Source organism: Camelus ferus, chromosome 8 (assembly GCF_009834535.1).
Source record: "Camelus ferus isolate YT-003-E chromosome 8, BCGSAC_Cfer_1.0, whole genome shotgun sequence".
Lineage (NCBI taxonomy): Eukaryota > Metazoa > Chordata > Mammalia > Artiodactyla > Camelidae > Camelus > Camelus ferus.
Window position 1 is genome coordinate 12645951 of NC_045703.1, and position 23325 is coordinate 12669275.

Here is a 23325-nt window from a genome sequence, read left to right on the forward strand (position 1 = left end):
TGTGTATGCTAAAAATAGTTTTTTATGTGAGATTAAACCAGGAATCCTCTTTTATCTGGCAACCCTCATGCAGTAGTAGAAACATATGTTTCTATTTAAGAAGAGGGATCCTGGAAGACTCTCTGAGGAGGTGTGACACCTGAGCAGACACTTAAATAAAATGAGGGGCTATATGCAATTATTTCCAGAAGAATTGTCCAAGCAGAGGGTTTAATATGTGTTAAGTCCCCGAGATGGAATTGCACTGTTGTGTTTGAGAAGAAATAAGGAAGTCAGTGTAACTGGAGTGCAGGAAGCGAGTGGGAGAGTGGCAGACCCCGTTATGTTGATATTATTATGGGCTGTTATATGAAAAATAGATTGCAGAACTGCAAAAGTAGGCACATGGAGGCAAATTAGGAAGCTACTGAAATAATCCAAATGAGAGTTTTGGTAGGCCTGTATTAATATGACTGTTAATGGAAGAGGTGAGATACCGTATCCAGAGTAAGTTTTGGTGGTAGATCTTGTAGGACTGGATGATTTGGGGTATGACAGAAAGAGAAGCCAAGGACAACCCCAAGTATTGGCATGAACAGTGCAGAATGAAGGTGGTTCTATTTACTGAGATGGCGAAGACTGGTGAGAGATGTCTCCCTCTCCTTTTTTTAAATTTTATTTATTTGCAATGGCAAGGAAATTAGGTTTACTTTTTTTTTTTTTTTGATGGAGGTACTGGGGATTGAACTCAGAACCTTGTGCATGCTAGGCGTGCACTTTACCACTGCGCTAACCCCTCCCCTCGACACAGCTCTTTTTGAACTGCCCCAGGTTGTAGACAATCCACCTGGTCTCCTGAAGGAGGTAGTATTCATTGCCATGTTTCTCTGTATAACAGTATTAAGAAGTAATTATGGGAGAGTGCACTTAGAAATCTGATATTTGATTGAAAAAGCGCTTTGTCTCCAGGTTCTGTTCGGCCTTCCCTACTTTATACCAATAATGCAGTTGGCAGTAGTAACTAAGATGTATTTACATTTCTATCTCCCCTCTAAATTGTGAGTTTCAGGAGGAAAGGGTCATGATTTTCTGGCTTCGGGTCTCCATTACTTAGCAGAGTGCTTATCGCAATCTATCAATTTGAACAAGAGGAAACTGCAATTTCTATCTGTTAAAAAAATATATATATATAAAGGACTATCAGTCATTTCCTGAAGTTAGCCTAAAATGAACTCAATCCACGTGTGCTGAACAAATAAATTGGTACCTGTGGCTGGAAGTGTTTGAAAGCAGCGAAACGTTTGCAGCAATCTTCAAAATCACCTCACAGAAATCACCACATAATTAGATCACTGCTTTGTTTTGTTTTTCTGAAACTGTAGTAAAATAGTACAATTAAATTGATATATCTCATAAGAGACTGGTTTATTTAGTAATGGGCACTAGGGCATATTTATTTTAGATTATACATGAAAAGAACAAGGTTTATTTCCAGCCTTTGGTGATGACTCTCTCCCAGAACCTTCGTCTACAGAAGGTCACCATGTGTGGACCTAGATTAATACATAGAAGAAAACCTACAGTAGAAACTTACGGTTTTATTCATGACATGAAGCTAACCAACTCTTCCAAAGCACATGCGTTGGACGGCTACATCACATACTCTGAACGAAGCAGATAAGTCATGTGTTAGAATAAAGAATTCAGATTTATATTAGCATATTTTACCTCCATGACAGAATTTCAATTATTCCGTTTGTCCTAATCTCTGAATCCTGTAGCTTAACTTCTTTGGATATTTACCCACAGTATGAGCTTTTTGAACATTCCAACCCCTAATAACTGAATTAAAATTTTAGCTTTCTTTTGAGGCCCCGTCATGTGATATACAGAATGCATGCCAGTTTTTCTAATAAATATCTAGATTATTCTGCAAAGCACCCAGATACAGAACTCGTGACCTCCACATTCTAGATTTTTCTTCCATAGAGTTTTTCTTCAAGGTAATATCTGTGTATATTTACTCTTTCTGCTGCCTTGATTTTCAGATCTTAAGGTCACTGGATATCAGACAGTGGAAATCTTTATAGCAATCCAATTATTTTATCTTGGGCCAGTTACTAATATTTTTCTTCTATATTTATCAACACTGAAACTAAAGAGATTCCACTTTGTATTACACTATTGAACAAAGGTATTTAGTATGTATTATATTATTTATTTTTCATTTAAATTTTTAATTTGAGATCATTATAGATTTTCATTTATTTGTAAGAAATAATATAGAGAGAATTCCATGTACCTTTTCACTCAGGTTTCTCCAATGTTAACATCTTACAAAACTATAGATCATTAACACAACTGAGATACTGACATTAAAATAAAACCTCCAGTGTCATTCAGATTTCACCAATTTTATATGTACTTGTGTGTTTATTAATATAAAAACTACCAGCCAAACTCTTTTCTTATTATTTTATTTTATTTTTCCAGGTTTACTGAAACATAATTGACATAACATTTAAGCTGAATATTTACAGTGTGATGGTTTGAAAGTCATATGTTGCAAAGTGATCATTACAGTAGGTTAGTTAACACCTCCATCACCTTAAATAATTACTTTTTTTTTTGGTAAGAACATTTAAGATTTACTCTCTTGGCAACTTTGAAGTACATAATACAGTTTTGTTAACTATAGTCCCCATGCTGTACTTTAGATCTCCAGAATTTATTCATCTTCTAAACAGGAATTTGTGTTCTTTGACCAACATCCCCCCAGTATCTTCTCCAACTACTAACCCCTGGTAGCTACCAGTTAGCCTCTGCTTCTCCAAGTTCAGCTTTTTTAGAATTCAGATGTAAGTGACACCATACAGTATTAGCCTTTATCTAGTTCACTTAGTGTACTCCACTCACATTCCATCCATGTTGTCAAAAATGGCAGGGCTTCCCTCTTTCTCATGGCTGAATATTATTCCATTGTATGTATGATACCACATCTTCTTTATGCATTCATCTACTGATGGACTCTTAGACTTTTTCATATCTTGATTATTGTTACTAATACTGTAAAGATGAGAAGAGTTCAGATATTTCTTCAAGATCCTGATTTTATTTCCTTTGGATATATACCCAGAAGTAAAATTATTAGATCATATGATAGTTCTTTCTTTAATTTTTTAAGGAACCTCCATACTGTTTTCCACACTGGCTGTACTAATTTACATTCCAACAGGGTTCCCCTTTTCCCACTATCCTAACCAACACTAGAAGCCTCTTGTCTTTTGGGTAATAGCCAATCTGTAGGACACAAGGTGATATCTCATTGTGGCTTTGGTTTGCATTTCCCTGATGATGAGTGAGTCCTTTTTCATATACCAATTGGCCATTTGTATGTCTTCCTTAAGAAACATCTATTAAGATCCTTTGCCCATTTCTTAACCAAATTGTTTGGGTATTTTCACCTCTGAGTTGTATGCCTTCCTCATATATTTTGAATATTAACCCCTTATCAGATAAATGATTTGCAAATAGTTTCTCCCATTCAGTAGGTTGCTTTATCATCTTGTTGATTGTTAGGTTTTCATTCGTTTGTTTGCTATGAAGAAGCTTTTTAGTTTAATGTAGTACCACTTACTTATTTTCACTTTTGTTGCTTATCCTTTTGTGTTATAACCAAAAAAAAAATTATTTACAAGATCAAAATCAAGGAGTTTTTTTCTATGTTTTCTTATAGGAGTTCCACAGTTTCATGTATTACCTTTAAGGCTTTAATACATTTCAAGTTACTTTTTGTGATTGGTGTAAGATAGAGGTCCAATTTCATTCTTTCGCATGTGGACATCCCAGTTTTTCCAACAACATTTATTGAAGACACTATCCTTTCTTCATTATATGTCCATGGCCCCTTACTCAATATTAGTTTACCATAAGAAGAAGAGTATATTTCTGGAATCTTGATTCTGTTACATGTGTGTCTATACCTATGCTAGTTACATATTGTTTTAATTGCTATAGCTTTGTAGCATAGTTTGAAAAAAAAGTGATGCCTCTAGCTTTGCTTCTACTTTCTCAGAATTGCTTTGACTATTTCGAGTACTATGTGGTTCCATTTAAAAAGTTTTTTTGTTTGTTTTGTTTTTTCTATGAAAAAAGACTACTGGAATTTTGGATAGGTCCTGCATAGGTATCCTTTGCTATAGATGGCTTTGGGTAGTATGAGCATTTTAATATGAATTACTCCATTTCATGAATCCAGGAAAATTTTCCATCTACTTGTCTTCTTCAGTTTATTTTATTACATTCTTTTAGTTTTCAGTGTACAGATCATTCACTTCCTCGGTTAAGTTTATCCCTAAATATTTTATTGTTTTTGATACTATTGTGAATGGAATTGCTTTTAAATTTTTTCAGATATGATTTTTTTTTCCTATCTGATTGCTGTGGCTAGGACTTGCAATTTTATGTTAAATAGAAGTGACAAAAATGTGTAGGTATCTTGTTCTTGCTCCTGAATTTAGCTGGAAAATTTTGAGCTTTTCACCATTGAGTGTTATGTTGGCTGTGGGTTTGTTGTAAATGACCTTTATTATGTTGAGATATGGTCCCTCTATATCCACTTTGATGAGTGTTTTTGTCATAAAAGGATGTTGAATGTTGTAAAATGCTTCTTCTGTATCTATTGAAATGATAATGTGATTTTTTTACCCACCCTTTTGTTAATGAGGTTTATCACATTGATTGACTTGCTAAAGTTGAACCATCTTTGTGACTTTTGAATAAATTAAGCTGATAATGGTATGTGATCCTTTCCATATATTGTTAGATTTCATTTGCTATTATTCTCTTGAGGATTTATGAAACTATATTTATCAAAGATACTGGCTTGTAATTTTTATTTTTTAAATAGTATCTGTGTCTTATTTGGTATCAGGGTAATGGTAGCTTTGCAGAATAAATTTGGGAGTGTTCCCTCCTCTTAGTTTTTTGGAATAGTTTGAAAAAAATAAGTATTAGTTCTTCTTTATAGGACTAATTTCTTCTTTTATAGTTTGGTAGAATTCCTCTGTGAAGCTGTCTGGTCCTGGTCCTGGGCTTTTGTGTGCTGGTAGTTTTTTGTTTGTTTGGGGGTTTTTTTGGTTTCTTCTTAATGTGTTCAATTTTACTTCTAGTGATTGGTCTGTTAAAATTGTTTGTTTCATCTTGATTCAGTATTGGCAGGCTGTATATTTCTAGAATTTTGTCCATTTCTTCTAGAGTGCCCAATTTGTTGGCAGAACGCTGTTCATATTATTCTCTCATGTTTTGTATCCCTTTGGTGTTATTTCTTCTCTTTAATTTCTTATTTTGTTTCTTTGGGCCCTCTCTCTGTTCTTAGTGAGCCTGGGCAAGGGTTTCTCAATTTTGTTTCTCTTTTCAAAAAACTAGCTCTTGGTCTCATTGATCTTTTCTATTTTTTAATCTCTATTTCATTTATTTCTTCTCTTTTATTTCCTTCCGACTTTGGGCTTTGCTCTTTTTTTAAGTTCTTTTCAGTTATCAGTTATGCCGTTTATTTAGACTTCTCTTGTTCCTTGAGGAAAGCCTATATTGCTATGAACTTCCCTTTTAAAATTGTTTTGCTGCATTCCATAGATTTTGGAAAATTATGTTTTTACTTTAATTTATCTTAAGGTATTTTCTGATTTCTTCTTTGATTTCATCATTAATTCATTGAGTTTTTAGCAGCATGTTTTCTTGTCTCCACGTGTTTGTTCTTTTCCCATTTATGGTTCTATAGTTGACTTCTAGTTTCATACAAACTTAGAAAAAAATACTTGATATAATTGATATTCTGTTAAATTTACTGCGACTTATTTTTTGGTCTGTGTGTAATCTATCCTGGAGAACGTCCATGTGCAATTGAAAAGAATGTGTATTCTGCTGGTTTTGAATGTAATGTCTTATATCTTATAGATATCTAAGTCCAATTGGTCTAATGCATCATTCAAGGCCACTGTTTCCTTACTGATACTCTGTCTAGATTATCTGTCCATTGATTTTGGTGTGGTATTAGAGTCTCCTAATAATGTCATGTTACTGTCAATTTCCCCCTTTTTGTCCTTTAGTATTTTATATATTTAAAGTCTCCTGTAGAGACGATCTATGGACCCACCTGCTCTCTTGTTCCCTCCTGTGGCACACTTCTTAAACTTGTATGCCTTCTCTTGGTCCTCTAACACATCAGGCTGAGTGCTGACTGCTTCCCTTTTGTTTTACCAAAGATGGTATTGTCTCAAGTTTGTAGAAACCAGATTTCTGTACATGCTCACTAGTCCTGCTAAAATTCACTCTCACTGCCATCAGGAGTGCACACAGGGAGTCTTTCTCATGGCAGGGCTGTGCGTGGTGTACGTGTGTGAGGAGGGGTGCGGGGCATGGGATGCTGGCGGTTCTCCTAGGCCAGTGGGGTAGATCTGCAGGGAAGGCTTCTTGGTGGCGTCCTTGTCATGGTTAGTAGGCTCTGCACCGCTTTAGTGCCCTCTGAGAATTCTATCTGCTCTCTCTCAGCCTCTTCTGCACCATCCCCAGTTGTGTAGCTCCTGACTCAGCTCTCTGGATAGAATAAGTGAGAAATCGGCCTCGTTTGGAAGCATCCTGCATGGCTGGGGAAGCAGAGCTCATTCACATATTCTAAATTTCACCCTTGGGAGAAATCATGAGCTGCGAAGGTCTCATTTGGCACTGAGCTATGGCACCTTGGGGGAGAAGTGACATGAGTAAAGTCAAACTGCTCCTCTCACTCTCTCCTCTGCATCCAAACTTGTATATTTTTACTCCAATAGTATACTTTTCCACTGGACTCCTGGACTTCCAGAAAGACTCTCATCTGTAGGTGATTATCTAAAACATTGTGCTCCAATGGTCCAAGGGCTTCTGGACCATATCTAGGAAAGACTGAAGTCATTTCACAGGCTCCCACAGGATCCATAACTGGGAATAGGTCTTTGTGTCTAATATCCAATAGGTGGGTGGGCAAGACTCCTTCCAGTTCCCTTGACATGTAGGACTGAATCCCACGGTTACTGCAAAGGCACTTTTGTCTGTGGATGGGTGCCAAATTCTTGTTGCTGAGGTGGGATATGATGTGGCTATCTTTCTTATTTTGCCATCTTTACCAAATTCTTTTTTGGAGCAGCTGTACCATTTTACATCCCTACCAAAAAGACATGAGTGATCCAGTTTCTCTACTTCTTTGCTTGTGTTTAGTTTTCTCTATTTGAAAAGTTTTTATCCATTGTTACTGGTGTGTACTGAAACATTATTGTAGTTTTCATTTGCATTTTATTGTAATATTGTAAATAATATTATTTAATGATGTTGAACATCTTTTTATGTGCTTATTGACCATTTGTATATCCTTGTGAGTAAAATATCTGTTTATGATTTTTCACCATTTTATAATTGAATAGTTTGTTGTTTGAGAGTCCTTTATATATCCTGGATACTAGTCCTTCCTTATCTCTGTGGTTTGCAAACATTTCTCCCAGTCTGCCTCTTGTCTTTTCATTTTCCTATCAGGGCTTATCATAGAGCAATATTTTTAATTTTGATGAAGTCCAATTCATTAATATTTTCTTTTATTGATTGTGCTTTTGTTGTCAAGTTGAAGAATTCTTTGCCTAGCCCTAGCCCCTGAAGATTTTCTCCCATGTATTTTTTTCTAAACATTTTGTAATTTTATTTTTCACATTTAAAGCTATGGTTCATTTTTTAAATCAATGTTTGTAAAAGTTGTGAGATTTAGGTTGAGGTTCAGTTTTTTTGTTTTGTCTTGTTTTTTGAGGGGGAGATAATTGGATTGATTGATTGACTGATGGAAATAAGGGGGTTTGAACCCAGGACCTCATGCATCTTAAGCACATGCTCTACCACTGAGCTATACCATCCCCTTGAGACATTCAGTTTTTTTTTTTTGTCTATGAATATTCAATTTCTTCACATCAATTGTTGAAAAAACTAGTTTCTCCAATGAATTATTTTGCACTTTTATAAAAAGTCAGTTGGACATATTTTTGTGAATCTATATCTGTTTCTTTTATTCTGTTCCACATATCTAAGTATCTATCCTATTGTCATTACCACACTGTCTTAATTGCTGTATTTTAAATCTTATTATTGAATAGAGTAATTCATTTCACTTTTTTCTTCTTATCTGAGATAGTCTTAGCTACTTTAGGCTTTTTCTTCTCTCTATGAATTTTAAAATACGGTTATCTAATTCTATTAAAAATCTTGATATAATTTTGATAAGAGTTTCATTAAATCTACAGACCAATTTAGGAAAACTTGGCAACTTTAACATATTTATCCTTCAATCCTGAAAATAACCTTACTTGATCTATCTAGATCTTCGTTCATCTCATTCACAGCACTTTATAAATTTCAGGATACAGGTCTGCATGTATTTTTCTAGAATTATGCCAAAGTGTTTCATTATCTATGGAGAGACTGTAGATACTCATGTGTTTTTCATTTAGTTTCCATTTGCTTTTTCTTAGTATATACAATTTTGACTGATTTTTTTTGTTGATTCTGTATACTATGACTTTGAGGACCTTACTTATTAGTTCAAGAGATTTTTGTTTCTCTTTTATTTTCTGATCAGTATGTCTTTATTTATTTATTTATTTATTTACTTACTTACTTATTTATTTATTATTGGCTTATTAATTGGTTTATTTATTGGCTTATTTTAGTGTTTAATAATTCCAAGACTATTTTGAATAAGAATAGTGAGAACAAATATCATGGCCTTATTTCTGCTCTTAGAAGGAAAACATTTAGTTTTTCGTTAATAACCTTACACATAGGTTTTTATCAGATGCTCTTTATCATGTTAAGTTCATTTCTCCCTGTTCCTTAATTACTGCTAGTTTTTATCATGAATGGGTGTTGGGGTTTTATCAAATGCTTGTTCAGTGATCACTGATACAGTCATAAGGCTTTTCTTCTTTAACCTGTTGATACAGCAGATTACATTGATTTTCAAATGTTGAAGCAGACATCTAGATGGAATAAATTCCACTAGTGCATAATGTATAATTATTTTGATATATTACCAGATTTAATTTATTAATTTTTGAAAACTTGTCATTTTTTTATTCAAGTTTTGTTCTGGTTCAAAAGCTTTAGAAAATATATGGTGGTATTCTCTTTTCAATATTCTTTATTCAACAAAAATTGGTATTCTGGGTTTTGTAATTTAGTGTGCTTTTTTTCAACTGTAATATATGTTTTAGACTAAATATATGGTTTGCATTGTTATGGTGTTATTATTCCTGGAGATATAAAACATTATGTCTTACTTTATGTCTGAAGTAAGTAATTAAAGACACTTTTTTCCCCCTGACTCTTAGTTCTCTCTCTCTCTCCTTCTCTTTCTCTCTCTCCTTCTCTTTCTCTCTCTTTCTCACTTGCTTTTTTAAAGTCACTTCTTTTACTCAACCTATTTTTGAAAAGGCTCATTGCACGAGTAAGATCATCCCATGATTAATTAGGAAGTAAAAATAAACAAAATCAAGTCAACTTAAAACGTATCAAGAGATAAATCTGTTCTAATTTTTTGAATGTTTTTCTCTCATTTGAAAATGTTTGTGTCCATTATCAGATTTCTGACAGTTAGCAGGATTGCCCAGAGAGTAAATATTGGAAAGAGAAAGATACAAAGATATTAGGAGGCTAGAAATAAACCTTCTCTTTCTCTCAGTCTCACATGCGTTACAGACTCTAAAATTTAGGAATCAGAGAGAAGGTACAGAGATTTTCGATTTTTCTCTTAAAGTGCCTCCATTTGCCCTGAGAAAATTCTAGCATCAATTTTTCAGTGAAGACTAAATATGTGCCAAGTGTGAACTTTAAAAACAAAACTACTTTTCAACTCTTCAAGTGTATTAAAACTGCACAGTTTTGTGAAGTTCACCCTTAGATAACTCAAAATGAATTGATGGAATTTTACTAACCTTTCCAAATATTGTACCTTGAAGCTGAATATAAGAATGAAAAATTTAGGCTTAAAAGGTAATATTTCAAGAAAAGTGTAAACGCTTGAAAGTAAGGGCTATGAAATGTGTGTATGAGCGTTTTCTTTTTTTAAACATAACCACAGATTTCTTTCCAGTAGTATGATTATTGTTTGACTTAATTCAAAATTATATCATTAAACATTTTTATTCTTACATAAACACTTTATGTGTTGCTCGTATTGTCAAGTTTTTTTTATAAATGGTTCATTAAATAATATCCCCCAATAGAAAATTGACAGTAGTTGAATATGGTGACTTCCATAGATAGTAATTATATATGAGTTTTAGCTATTATAGAACACATATTAAAAATACTATTTGATTAGGTCATGTGAGTAACACAAATCTGATGAAATGATTTCTTATATTATTATGCCAATAATTAAAGTAATATACAGTTTTGTTATAAAATATTACTAATTCAAAAAGTTATGATAGAAATTTTAATAACCTTAAGTTCACATTTACTTGGAAAAATACATTATTCAGTTGAATTTTACTAAATTCAAGACAGAATTTTTGCCCATCCACTGTTAACTGAAGATACAAAAATGGAAGACATTCCTATCAGCATAGATGGTTCATTTTGTTCATTATGGTTGTAAAGAAATTTCTGAAAGTTTAGACTTTATTTTTAAGGCTTTTTTTTCTATTGCAGTGCATTTGAGAAAGATAGATATATATAGAGAGAGAGCATGAAAATAAATATGAAAATATGAAATAATTCAGAAAGTGCACTGTGGACAGGCACTAGAAATTAAGAGGACCTAAGAAATATGATAAACAATAACAATAATTAGGGAATGAAGATATATATTATTTTAGTTTACACTAAAATAATTGAATATTTCTAATTTCTGGTCATATCTTTAAAATTTTGCTTAAACAAAGATAATTAAATGCTGGGTCTACCTGGTTTAAAATGCCTAATATTGATTAAATTTTGCAATTCCATTAATAACTCAAGCTACTCAAATATTTCATTTAATGAAAACTATAAGTTTGGTAAGACTTTAGACATATCTGTATACTTTCCTCAATTCCTTCCCATAGTGCATTCAGCTTTTACATTTGATTCACATAGCATTTGAAGAAAATACTTATTTTTATCTAGTCTGTTTCCACTGCTTCTTTCCTAATCCCACCCGTCTCTCAAACTTTAATAGCCTCAGGACTGGCCTCCTTGCTTTTAAACTTATTCATGAGCCATCTTGTAATTGTCGTATTTTGTGCCAGTCTCTTAATTAAAGGTCAGCATTCACTGAATCGGGTACCTATGCGTTATACCTTACTTATTCAGTGATTCAGTCAAATTAACTCACGAGAGCCAATTTGACCACCTTTTCCCATTTCCACAAGTGGTGACATTAAATTGGGAACTTAAATTTGTCATGCTGCAGGAATTTACACTAGAGTAATTGGCAAATGGTGGAAATCATAGCTTTTGCTTTTGCTTTTTTTCCCACTTGGTGAACTAGTTGTTAAAAATTTACCAGCACGTCATTGCTTACAGCTCTTCATCACTGATCCTACTAGTGGTGAAGACAACTCAGGATCTTGGTGTGCATTATAGTTTCTTTACTCCTTAGGACTTGGGAAACCGTATCTCTGATGACCCTGCTGTCTATGCTTGTTTTTGTTACACTGTTTTGCTAACTTCAGTCCCATAACCACAGTCACTTCTTATCCCTGTATCCACACTACATTTCCCCAGTATAAAAAGTTCAATATTTAAATATACATCTGTCAACATAGGCTATGTCTATATTATTCACGTATATCTGCCAAAATATGTGATAAACATTTGAAGATGAAAATAATGGTTCATATCTTTTTCTTCTGTACTTTTAAACATACTAAGTATTTTGCTGTATATGTGAAAATGTATAATAAACTAACATATTTTAAGCAAATTATAATAAACTTTAACATTTTACTCAAGTTGGTGTAGACTAAGTTTATAGAATTTAGAATAAGAATAAAATAATAGAGATTATAAATATGTGTGCATGTGCCCCCCCTAGAGTGCATGGCGATTTACTAGAATGGGCTGAAATTAAGTGATTAAAGTGAATTGAGTTTAAACGACTATCACACACTAACATGAGTGTGAAGATACTCAGGTCTAGGAGGATTGTAAAGAATAAATAGGAGAATATATCCAAGTTCCTATGTACCAAAATATTACCTGGAACACGATGGTTTCAAAATCATCAGTGTCGTCGTCTCCGTTCCTCTAGCAATCAACAGTGTGGTTACGTCCGTCTTCCAACTCACATAAAAGAGTCTAAGAAAGAACCACCTCTTGAGGATTTTTGTTTTGTTTTGTTTTGGAAATTTATACAAACATTTTCCAGTCCAAGGAACTTTCTTTTACCATCCAGCTTTTGGTTATGTTAATAATAATCCTGCCTATTTTCAATCTCCACTATCCCCATCTTGCAAAGACAGGAAAAGATATCACTTCCAGTAAACCAATTCAAAAGAGGAAATATGTGGAAACAGCCTGTCATTTTTGTGAACATAGGGATCTGGAAGTGATAATTAACGACTATCATGTTCCAGATATACACATGTATTTCTAAAGACATGTGCTAACAAGAAATCTTGTATAGAATGCATTGAATTCAACCTCCTGTTATGATCAGTTCTTCAAATCTATTGCTGTATTATAGACTTAGATTAACATTGTCATCAACTCATAACAATGCAGAGCATTTTTAAATAGAAAAATCTCAGGTTCTTTTTTTTTTTTACAAACTCTCTGTGAAAAATATGATAATTCTTCTTATCAATGAAATGGCCTTTATCAGAGCTTCAGGAGTGGAAATAGATAAAACCCAAAATTCGTTCTCTCCTTTTGCATTGATATTTATTTTAAGAATTCAGGTTCCAAGTGTATAATTGATCTCTGTTTCTTTCCACAGAGCCAATGTTGATCTGGATAAAGAGCCCATTCAACTTCTACATAAACACGCTGACATCAATTGCTAATGGATATTTTCTGTATACCCTTGGCACAATGACAGTTTAATTTTCACAGAGGCAAGCAAATACCTAAGCTTGTCATTCTGGCTTCTAATCAGCTGGTTCTTTGGGGTTGGGACACATTAGAGAAACATTTTATCTTGCATACCAGATGCTGTCTCCTGCAGAAATATGACAGCATCATTTCTTAAACTCAAAAGACAGGTCAAGGTCCCAAAATATCATCCTGGCTCTATGTTGCCTTTAGTAAATGTTTTCCTTTTAACTGTAGAACCTGAAATGATTAATCCATCTCTAGGTGATTACATTGGAATGCTGACATCTGATAGAGATGATAGGTCATAGCTGAGTGAGGGAAAAGGGGAACTTGCATTTAGAATATTCCTATTTGGAGCATAAATATTTACCTGAGCCCCATCCTCCTGCCCCAAGGTGGTATCTGTCCGTGTTATTCCTTTATGTTAATTTTGATTTTAAAAAAATGGGTTTAAATAATACAATTGAATGAAAAAGAGGGTTTTTTTTTTTGTTTTTTGCTTTTTTTTTTTTTTTTTTTTTTGTAGGGGGAGTAATTAGTTTAAAGGGGATAATCAAACATTTCAGAGTAAGATTTAAGCCTGAATATCCTGAGTCCCCTGAGGCAAAGCCAGATTTGCCTGAAATTTCAATTATCAAGCTGCCTTTACTCAGGTGAAAAGTTTCCTATTATGAAAGTTCTGGCAGGACATATAATTGTTCCAAGATGTCTTCATCTTGGAGAACTTTTTGGAAGTTAAGAATCCCTTTTTTTGCCTAAATTTGTTTCTATTGTTTATTTATTTTATTCTCCTTTATTTATTTAGATCACTGAAAAGAAAGATCTCGGAAGTAAACTCAGCAAGATGTCCCACTGAATTCCGTAGTCATGTTGATTTCCCACAGAAAGCAGAACTATTGGTGGGGGGTGCTACACAATTTTGACTTAACTAGGAAGAGAAACTCAGGCAAGCTCAACGTTGTCAAAAAGATGAGTTTATTTGGTAATAACAGAACAACTGCAATTTGGGACCTGCAAATTATGACAAGTTACAGATGGGTCCTTTGGGGGCTTGAGGTAGGCTGTATTTATGGGCAGGGAACATAAAGAGGGGAGAGTTCAGTTAGAGTCTGTTACAATCAAAACAAATGGAGAGCACCATTGCAAATTCCCTGAGCAGACAAAACCAGGCAGTTGTATAAACAAAGTGCAACTTAGCTCCTATTGTGAGACAAAACGGTCTTGGGTCACTCATTTCTTATTTATGTTTCTGTAAACCATAAGCAGAACTTCCCAAGGTTGATATTGGGCAACTCCTGACCAACACCCTATCATTTAAGAAAATTCTAGTATCATCAGTCTTCTGTTAAATCAGACATTTACAATAAGTCACTGTCTCAGTCCTTAAGTTTTATTTTCCTGAGGGCACAAGTGTGAGATTTTCCATTTTATATCCCCCAGTTCCATTTTTGATTGAAGTTCTTTCACAATAATGTTCCAAAATATGATGAAAAGAGTGTTTTTGGTGAAATATTTTGTGAAAAAGGAAATTATTTTCCAAACAGAAAACTTTAAATCAAAACTTTGAAAAACCATTTATTGTTTTCAAGATATAAATTTAGAAAATGTGTTGGATTAAAAATGATATTTCTGTCAATAAAACTAAGAGAGTTTAATGTACATATACATATTGGAGTATTTAGAAATGCAGATATGACAAGCCAATTGATATTGACTTGTCAAGTCTTAAGAAAGTCCTATTATGATTTCCATTTGACAAGCTGGTGCTTGAAATAGCAGATGAAAGTTTTATTAAAAAGGGTTTAATATGTGGAGATGTATATCTGGGCAACTTCCACCCCATATAGAAACACAGAACATAGAAAAATGTGCTTGATTCCACACATAAGTGTTATCATGCAATATCTGTCTTTCTCTGTCTGACTTACTTCACTTAGTATGATAACCTTTAGATCCTTCCATGTTGCTGCAAATGGCATTATCTCATTCCTTTTTTATGTCTGAATAGTATTCCATTGCATATATATATAATATTATATATATAAAAATCATGATTTAGCACAGGAAAGTAGTATTTCATTGCATATATACATATGTATATGCATATATATATATGTTATGTTATATATATGTTATGATTTAGCACAGGGAGCTATATTTGATAGCTTGTTATAACCTATAATGGAAACTAATATGAAAAATTATATATATATTATATGTATATATACACACACACACATAGCTGAATCATTAAGCAATACACCAGAAACTAGCACAACATTGTAAATCAACTATACTTCAATTTAAAAAAGTTCTTAAGACATGTCTCAGGATGGACATTCATTCATTTTGTCGTGCTGATGAGCTCCGACAATAGGCCAGTCACCACACTGCACTGGGTGGTGAATTTATGTAGTTGCAAACACATGGTGTCCTTTGTCCTCTTGCATTCTGTGGGGGGGTGGGGGTGATAAATAATTAGGAAATAAAATAAACATATATTATGTGGTAGATTGATGAATGCTATTGAGTAAAATCAGACAGGTTAATCAAACATTTACGTCAGATTTCTAATTTATAAAGGAGGATGGGGAGATAGTACAGATAAGACAGCATTTAATGAGAAGATTGACATAAGGGTCTTGTGGATATCTGGAGTGAACACACACCAGACAGAGGAACTTTAAGGGAGCCATTCCATGGGGGAATTATGCAGCATATTTAAGAAATAGCAAGGCAGTCAGCTGTGGTTCAAGGAGGAGAACAGGGAAGGGTGTGTTGCTGATGAGATCACTGAAATAAAAATAGCAGAGCAGTCCCCCCTTATCCAAGGGTCTATCTTCCAAGACCCCGGTGGGTCCTGGAAACCATGAATAGGACAAAATCTATATGTATATACTATATTTTTTCTTCCATATACATACCTGTGATAAAGTTTAATTTATATTACATCCAGTGAGAGAATGTCTGAATTGCCAGCACCCCCTTCCTTGCATTTGGGGGCCATTATTAAGTAAAATAAAGACTACTTGAGCACAAGCACTGAGATACGGTGCCAGGAGGTCTGATCACACAGAAGGCTGCTAAGTAAACTCACAGGTGGGCAGAATAGACAGAGTGCATGTGCTGGACAAGAGGGCGGCCCACGTCCTGGGCTGGACAGAGCAGGATGGCGGGAGATTTCAAACCGCTACTCAGAACAGCGTGCAATTTACAATGTATTTTCCATTTCTGGAATTTTCCATTTAATATTTTCAGACTGCCGTTGACCACAGGTCACTGAAACTGGAGACAACACTGTGAGTGGGGGGATGAACCTTCTGCTCCATTGTAAGGCTGTGGATCAGAGGTAAAGGAAGTGACATGTGGTCGCCCTGGGTGTCAGCAACTGTGGAATTTATTTCAGGTCCAAATCAACCACAGGAAGAAGATTGTAGGTAAAGATCCATGCTCGCTTTGGGGGAACATTTTTAAATATGAGAACTGTGCCTTATTTTGGGGAATGTGAACTGGCCCACACTAACACACAGGCCTGCCCTGGGGGGGGAACATCTGAGTGGTGGCTGTGTGAGCCATAGAGACAAGCATCACTGAGGACCTGGGGGCAGTAGAGAGAAGACAGTTTCCCCCCAGGGTAGGGAAGGAAAAACAATCTCAGTGACTCTAGGCTGCAGAGACAGAGCATGACTTTATGTCTTAGATTGTCTCTTTACAAGCAATAGTACAGAGAGTTACAGGGACTCATTACTTTTATCACCATTACAAATGCCATTCAACTTTGCTTTTCTATTTTTTTATCTTTTTTCCTTTTTCAGTTTTATTAGGTAGAATTATTACAGTTTAACTGCACATACACATTGTATTGCATGTAAATACATATCTACAGTATAGTGCACATTTTTTTTAAATTTACATACATGTACTAATTATTGTTTCTAAGAACAGATTAGAGCTTTAGCTTTTTAAACTTACATAGTTATGAAAGAAATAAAGCCAACTACAAAATAAGAATCAACAGAATGTGGTAATCCAATCATAAAGGACAGTCAGACATGCTGACACATATTCAAGAAGTCAATCATAGTTATAAATAATAAGTAGTTCATTTGTGACCTTATTATTATTGTTATTATTTTTTAGATTCCTCGTATAAATGATGTCATATGGCGTTTTTCTTTCTCTTTTCAGCCCATTTCACTTAGAATGACAATCTTCAGGTCCATCCATGTTGCTGCAAATGGCATTATTTTTATTCTTTTTTATGTCTGAGTAGTGTTCCATTGCCTATATGTACATCTTCTTTATCCAGTCATCTGTTGATGGACATTTGGGTGGTTTCCATGTCTTGGCTATTGTAAATAGAGCTGCTATGGACATTGGGGTGCATGTGACTTTTTGAATTTTATTTTTCTCCAGAAATATGCCCAGGAGTGGGATTGCTGGATCACATGGTAAGTCTGTTTTCAGTTTTTTAAGGATCCTCCATACTGTCCTCCATAGTGGCTGCACCAATCTACACTCCCACCAACAGTGTAGGAGGGTTCCCTTTTCTCCACACCCTCTCCAGCCTCTATCATTTGTAGACTTTTCAGTGATGGCCATTCTGGCTGGTGTGAGATGAAAGCTCATTGTACTTTTGATATGCAATTCTCTGACAATTGGCGATGCTGAGCAACTTTACTTTTCTATTAATTGGGATGTGGACTAAGAAATAATTTAATTTCGAGTGCTGACTTTTCATGGATAGCTCACATTAATATGAGAACAAATGACAGCTATGGGTTGGGGGAAAAGGCAAGATGTCCATGCTAGAAATAAACTATAGGATCCGAGTCCCAACAACACAGGAAGAGAAGACTAGCACAGATCCCAACTGTGATGTCAAACCCAGTGCCCTCTGACTGTCCAGAGGGTCCCTGTTACCTGGTCAACTTGCAGAAAATTTTCTTCTCAGTTTCTGTGATCTTGTGCCTCCCCATTACCTGAGAATTATGCCCATCTGGTGTCCATCTATTTAGTTACTGATTTTGATTGTGATTCTGTTTGAGTATAATTCCTGCCACTAGACACTCTGGCACAGAGTGTTTATTCCTCCTATGGACATGTCAGTTTTCATACAGAAATGAGCTTTCTGTATGAAAGCTTTCATTCACTAATTTTAGCCGTGATAACTTGGTAGTTTTCAAATGTGAATTAAGGATATGTATGCACACAATCTTCTATGATCAGGACCTAAATTAGTTGAAAGCCAGTAAGAAGCACAAATCTAAGAAACTTACCAATGTGAGTTTATAAATAGAGAATATTGTGGCTGATATTATGATAAATATCTTTTAGAAATTATGCATTCAATATAATGCGGAGGTACTGATCTAACATTTTTAGCAAGTCACCACATTCTAAAAACTGCCTGGTAGGTTAGTGAAAGGAGGAAACATTAAAAAATGACAAATACATACCTTGAGTCTTTAAATTTGAGACACCTGCATTCATTCACTGATCTTTTTACATATGGCCATGGCGTTATCTTTGATTCCATTTCCACTGAATGTTATTTCCTATTTTTTCCATAAGCACAACATTAATCCTTTAGAAATTTTCAGGATTTGCTTTTTCTTTAAAGCAGTGTGAAAATCTAACAGCACGTGAAAATAACATTTGTCCAGATATTCCACAGTTTTACAAACTTCCTTTTCATCCCACCCCCAATTTTGATGATTTGTTTTGTCCATTCCAAATTTTGTATCACTGTAAAGCAATTCAACAATTTTGAATAAGTTCTAAAGCCTAGTTTTCACTGAAAGAGTTTTCTCATTCTTCTCTTGTTGGTTTACTTACTATAAACACTTATTAAACTATAAAAATTACTATGATAAGTCACAAGATTGGGAAACCAAATTTATTCTCAGATTAATACTCCTCTAGTAGAAGCATAACTCCTCTTGCATCTTTGGAAAGATCTACTTGACAAAAGTTTTCAATGTCCTATGGTATCATCATTTTCGTATTGAGTACTGAAAAGGAAAAACAATCATTAATCTCCCTAATCAGTTAAGTGGAGACCAGTTTAATAAGCGTGTCCAACTAGAATCCACCATTGTCACTAGTGATACTTTTTAGAAAAGCTAAAGTTATTCGCTACTGGAAACATACAAGTATATCCTATTGTTTAAAAATTGACAAATATATTTATATAGTCCACTATATATATCCAGATTCCACTTGATAAAAGTTACATTACTAAAATATTTTTAACTTTATTAGACTCTTTAATATTTAATTGTAAAATGCATGTAAAGTATATGCAACATGATGCACAGTACTTGAGAAGCAATCAGTAAAGACTAAAATACAGATTGTTTACCCATGTCATGCTTTAGAACAGACTCTGTAAAACAGACAACATGAAGGATATCTGTGTGCAGAGACTTGTTGTACAGGACTTTGAGGGGCAACACCTGAGGGGAGTGGAAGGTGGGGGACTGAGATAAAGGAGAACTGAATTGGGAAGCTATTGCAACAGAGACCTCAGCAGGTCCTCTGAGGAGCTCTTGAGCTGGAATGGCCAGTGGAGTTGGCAATTGTGACATCGCCATCACTGAGGCATGGGAACCAAGGCTGTGAATCCCCACTGCGATCCACCACTGAGTACAGGACACTCCATGGAGGGAACGTGCGCGATCTTGGCTGAGAAAGTCCTCTTTGGCAGAGAAACGTTTCCTATAACTCAGCAGTGACCCCGCAATAGTAGCCAAAACTTCTGGTAGCTGGCCTTACCGGACTCCAGGCACAATGAAACCAAAGTGATCCGTTGGTAACCACAGCTTAACATTTACTGGGATGTTTGCTGTGTCCTTTGACAGAAGGATGCTTTCTCTTTGAGAACTCTAAACCTTAAGAGCCTCAGGTTGTAGATTCACGAGGCAGAAATTGCCCCAGTGTGTCACCGAGCGCAGTGGAAACCGGTCATCCCTGCCTTCCCCTCTTTTGCACTGCCCCAGGTGTTGTAGCTACTTGAACACTAAAATGAATGGCCATTAATGAATGGTGTACTGGGGGGAGTGACACCATCCTGCCAGAGGAGCTTTTCCAAGCTGGCATCTTAGCTGTGCCTTCAAAGTCTATCCTATTGTTCTGTCCGGCTAGCAACTTCTGGGTTGTACTTTGTATGACAGGACCAGCAGATGCTACAGTTATAAGCCCATTGCCACATCTGCTTTACCGGAGATGGTCCCTTGTTCTGAAATACTGTGATAATGGTACGGTGTATCAGGAGGCCAAACACTATATTCCCTAGAAATATGGGGAATATATTCCTGTATGTTGGAATGGCTAGCTGGCTGAATCCCTGTAAGCAAAAAAGACAACCTCATAATCACAATACAGTAGTCCTGCCCTTATCTGATGTTTCAGTTATCCACAGTCCAAAAACATGAAATGGAAAATTCCAGAAATAAACAACTCATAGTTATTAAATTATGCACAGTTCTGAGTAGCATGAAGAAATCTGCTGCTGCCCTGCTCTGTTTAGCTCCATTAGTCATTTAGTAGCACTCTCGGTTATGAGATCAGCTGTTGAGGTATCGGCGTGCTTGTGTCCAGGTAACCCTTATTTTACTTAATAATGGCCCCAAAGAACAAAAGCAGTGATGCTGGCAATTCAGATACGCCAAAAGGAAGATGTGAAGTCCTTTCTTTAAGTGAAAGGATGAAAATTCTTGACTTGATGAAGAAAGAAGAAAAAAAACTGTACATTGAAGTTGCTAAGATCTACAGTTAGAATAAATCTATCTGTGAAGTTGTGAAGAAGGAAAATGAAATTCCTGCTACTTTCGCTGTGGCACTTCTGAGTGCAAAAAGTTACAGCCACAGTGTGTGGTAAGTACTTAGTTAAGATAGAATTAAAGGTGTTAAATTTATACCGTAAGATATTTTAAGAGAGAGGTAAAGACCACATTCACATAACTTTCATGACAGTATATTGTTATAATTGTTCTATTATATGTTACTATTGTTAACATTTTACTGTGCCTAATTTATAAATTAAACTTTATCATAGGTAGGTATGAATAGCAAAAAACAGAGAGAGAGGGTCAGTACTACTTGTGGTTTCAGGCATCCACTGGGCACCTTTGAGGATAAGGGGGTGCACTGTAAATCAAACTGTGTGTGTGTGTGTGTGTGTGCAGTGTGTTTTTTTGGAGGGGGAGGTAATTAGGTTTATTTTTATTTATTTCTAATAAAGGTACTGGAGATTGAACCCAGAACCTCATGCATGCTAATTACACACTCTGCCTCTAAGCTCTACCCTTCCCCTAACTTTCAATCAAGGTGAATCTCCACCTGTTCCAAGCTGGAAGAGATTTACTGTAATAAACCTTCCATCAACTAGCTGGTTGTCTTCCTTAAGAATAGTGCCTAATAAAGGGCTCAGTGTCCATCTCTAACACTGGACAGTCAGACATTCAGCAGTAAATTATATTCAGGCAACCCATAGTGATTGGGTCATTGGTGGGAAGTCCTTCCCTGCCACCATGACTCTTCTTTTCAGATGCCCCTTATGCCAGAATGGGGATGGCTGATCAAGAGAACAGTGTTAAAAAACAAAAAAACAAGTTTTTAAATCTACTTGATTATTTAGTGCCTCATCCAGGGTCCGTGATCTCTGAGAAGCATTAACATGCAATGAAAGATCTTCATACCTTATGTCCATTCTCATAGGTCCGTCTACAAGCCTTTTTCTTAGACCTGGAATGTTTCTCCTTTAGGACCTCTGGCCAACCAGCCACATCACTTGCGCCTGCACATAACTCTACGTACACGCTTAACTGAGCTACTCTCCTTTTCACACACAGTAGGTGATCATATGTGACTTGAAGCTCTGCCCAAGAGGAGGATTCCCTCCCACTGCAGAGCCACCGTACAGCATGGATATCATGCAAAGTCAACTTTTAGCTTGTACACACATACTTACCTGAATCAATTGAGAATCACCTGCAGCCTTCATTTCCTTCATCAGATGGTCAAAAGGGGTCCATCTATGTGGTCATAAATTTGAGCTACAAGGCATTAATGCAAAATTGAGGGGTGATGTGGAGCTTCAGGCAGTGCATGCTTGCCCCATGGTCTTGCTCATGCTGACAACCGATTCATGTGCAGCTTCCGGTAGCGCTCCAGGCACCGCTCAGCCTTCTGAACTGATAAGTCCGCTCAACCCTGAATCCAGCTGGCAGCACTGATGGTGTGGTTTTGCGATATCCTGTTGTCAAATGTGCCATTGTACCGGGATCCAGCAGCTAGCCAGTGGTTCTTTTATGAAAATTGTACGGTTCTCCAATGTAGAAACTTAGAAATTTTGCTGTGATTCTCTGATTGGCACTTGCTACAAATACCACCTTGAAAAAAAAAAAAAACATATATATATATATATATATATATATATATTTTCCTGAAGATAACTTTAATACAGCAATTTTCAAGCTTTCCAACCCAGAATGCCCAGACATATGTAAATATAAATACTATAATATAGATGTATTCACTATATTAGAATTAAAATTGAGAATTGAAAAAAATATTTTAAAATTAATTGAAAAATGATTATAATAAACTGATTTCATGTTTATATATATATATAACATGTTTATGAAAAAGAACTATATTTTTCAAAAGCATTTAATGATATGGTTGGTGTTGTTTTATAGTTTTGTAAATACTTTAAACATCTGACTGTCTGATGATCGTTGGGTTCTTCTGCATCCAATCTCTTGCCAAATGCTGTTTTAATTAAAATATATGAAAATTATCCACCTGGCCTCAGAAGCATGCAGTTCAAAAAAAGAAGAGTATCTTCATGACTTTTCCACATAATTTTGGATATCCTCCTTTGCTACTGCATCTCAGTTCAGCAAGTGGCAGTCTTGTAAAGCTCAGGAGCAATGCGTGACATGACGTTTTATTAACGATATTTCAGACTCTGTTACGATGAAATCACTTGGTCTTTCTTACATTTTAAATGGGTCCTTTATCCACACATGATTCCATAAGGCCGTCCATTGATCACTCGGAACATAAGATTCGATGAGTCATTCAGTGCGATCTTCCAGATGCTGACACATCCTTTATCCATATCAAAAATTCACGTCCATTAACATCCCCAGTGAGCTTATTAGAAAGTCTCTGAAGTGCTGGGAAGCTTCTAAGCTCATAGTTTTAGATATGAGTTTTCCAAAAATTCCAACTTGGGTTTGAAATCTG

At 35.3% G+C, this 23325-nt stretch overlaps 1 long non-coding RNA gene across 1 annotated transcript; it reads right to left on the reverse strand.

Moving 5' to 3' along the window:
• Positions 1-2614: 2614 nt before the first annotated feature.
• Positions 2615-23231, reverse strand: LOC116665517. Its single transcript, XR_004322189.1, has 3 exons — positions 23221-23231; positions 12221-12231; positions 2615-2690 (listed from the first exon to the last, which is right to left on the reverse strand). It is a non-coding gene; the product is annotated as an uncharacterized LOC116665517 (long non-coding RNA).
• Positions 23232-23325: the final 94 nt, after the last annotated feature.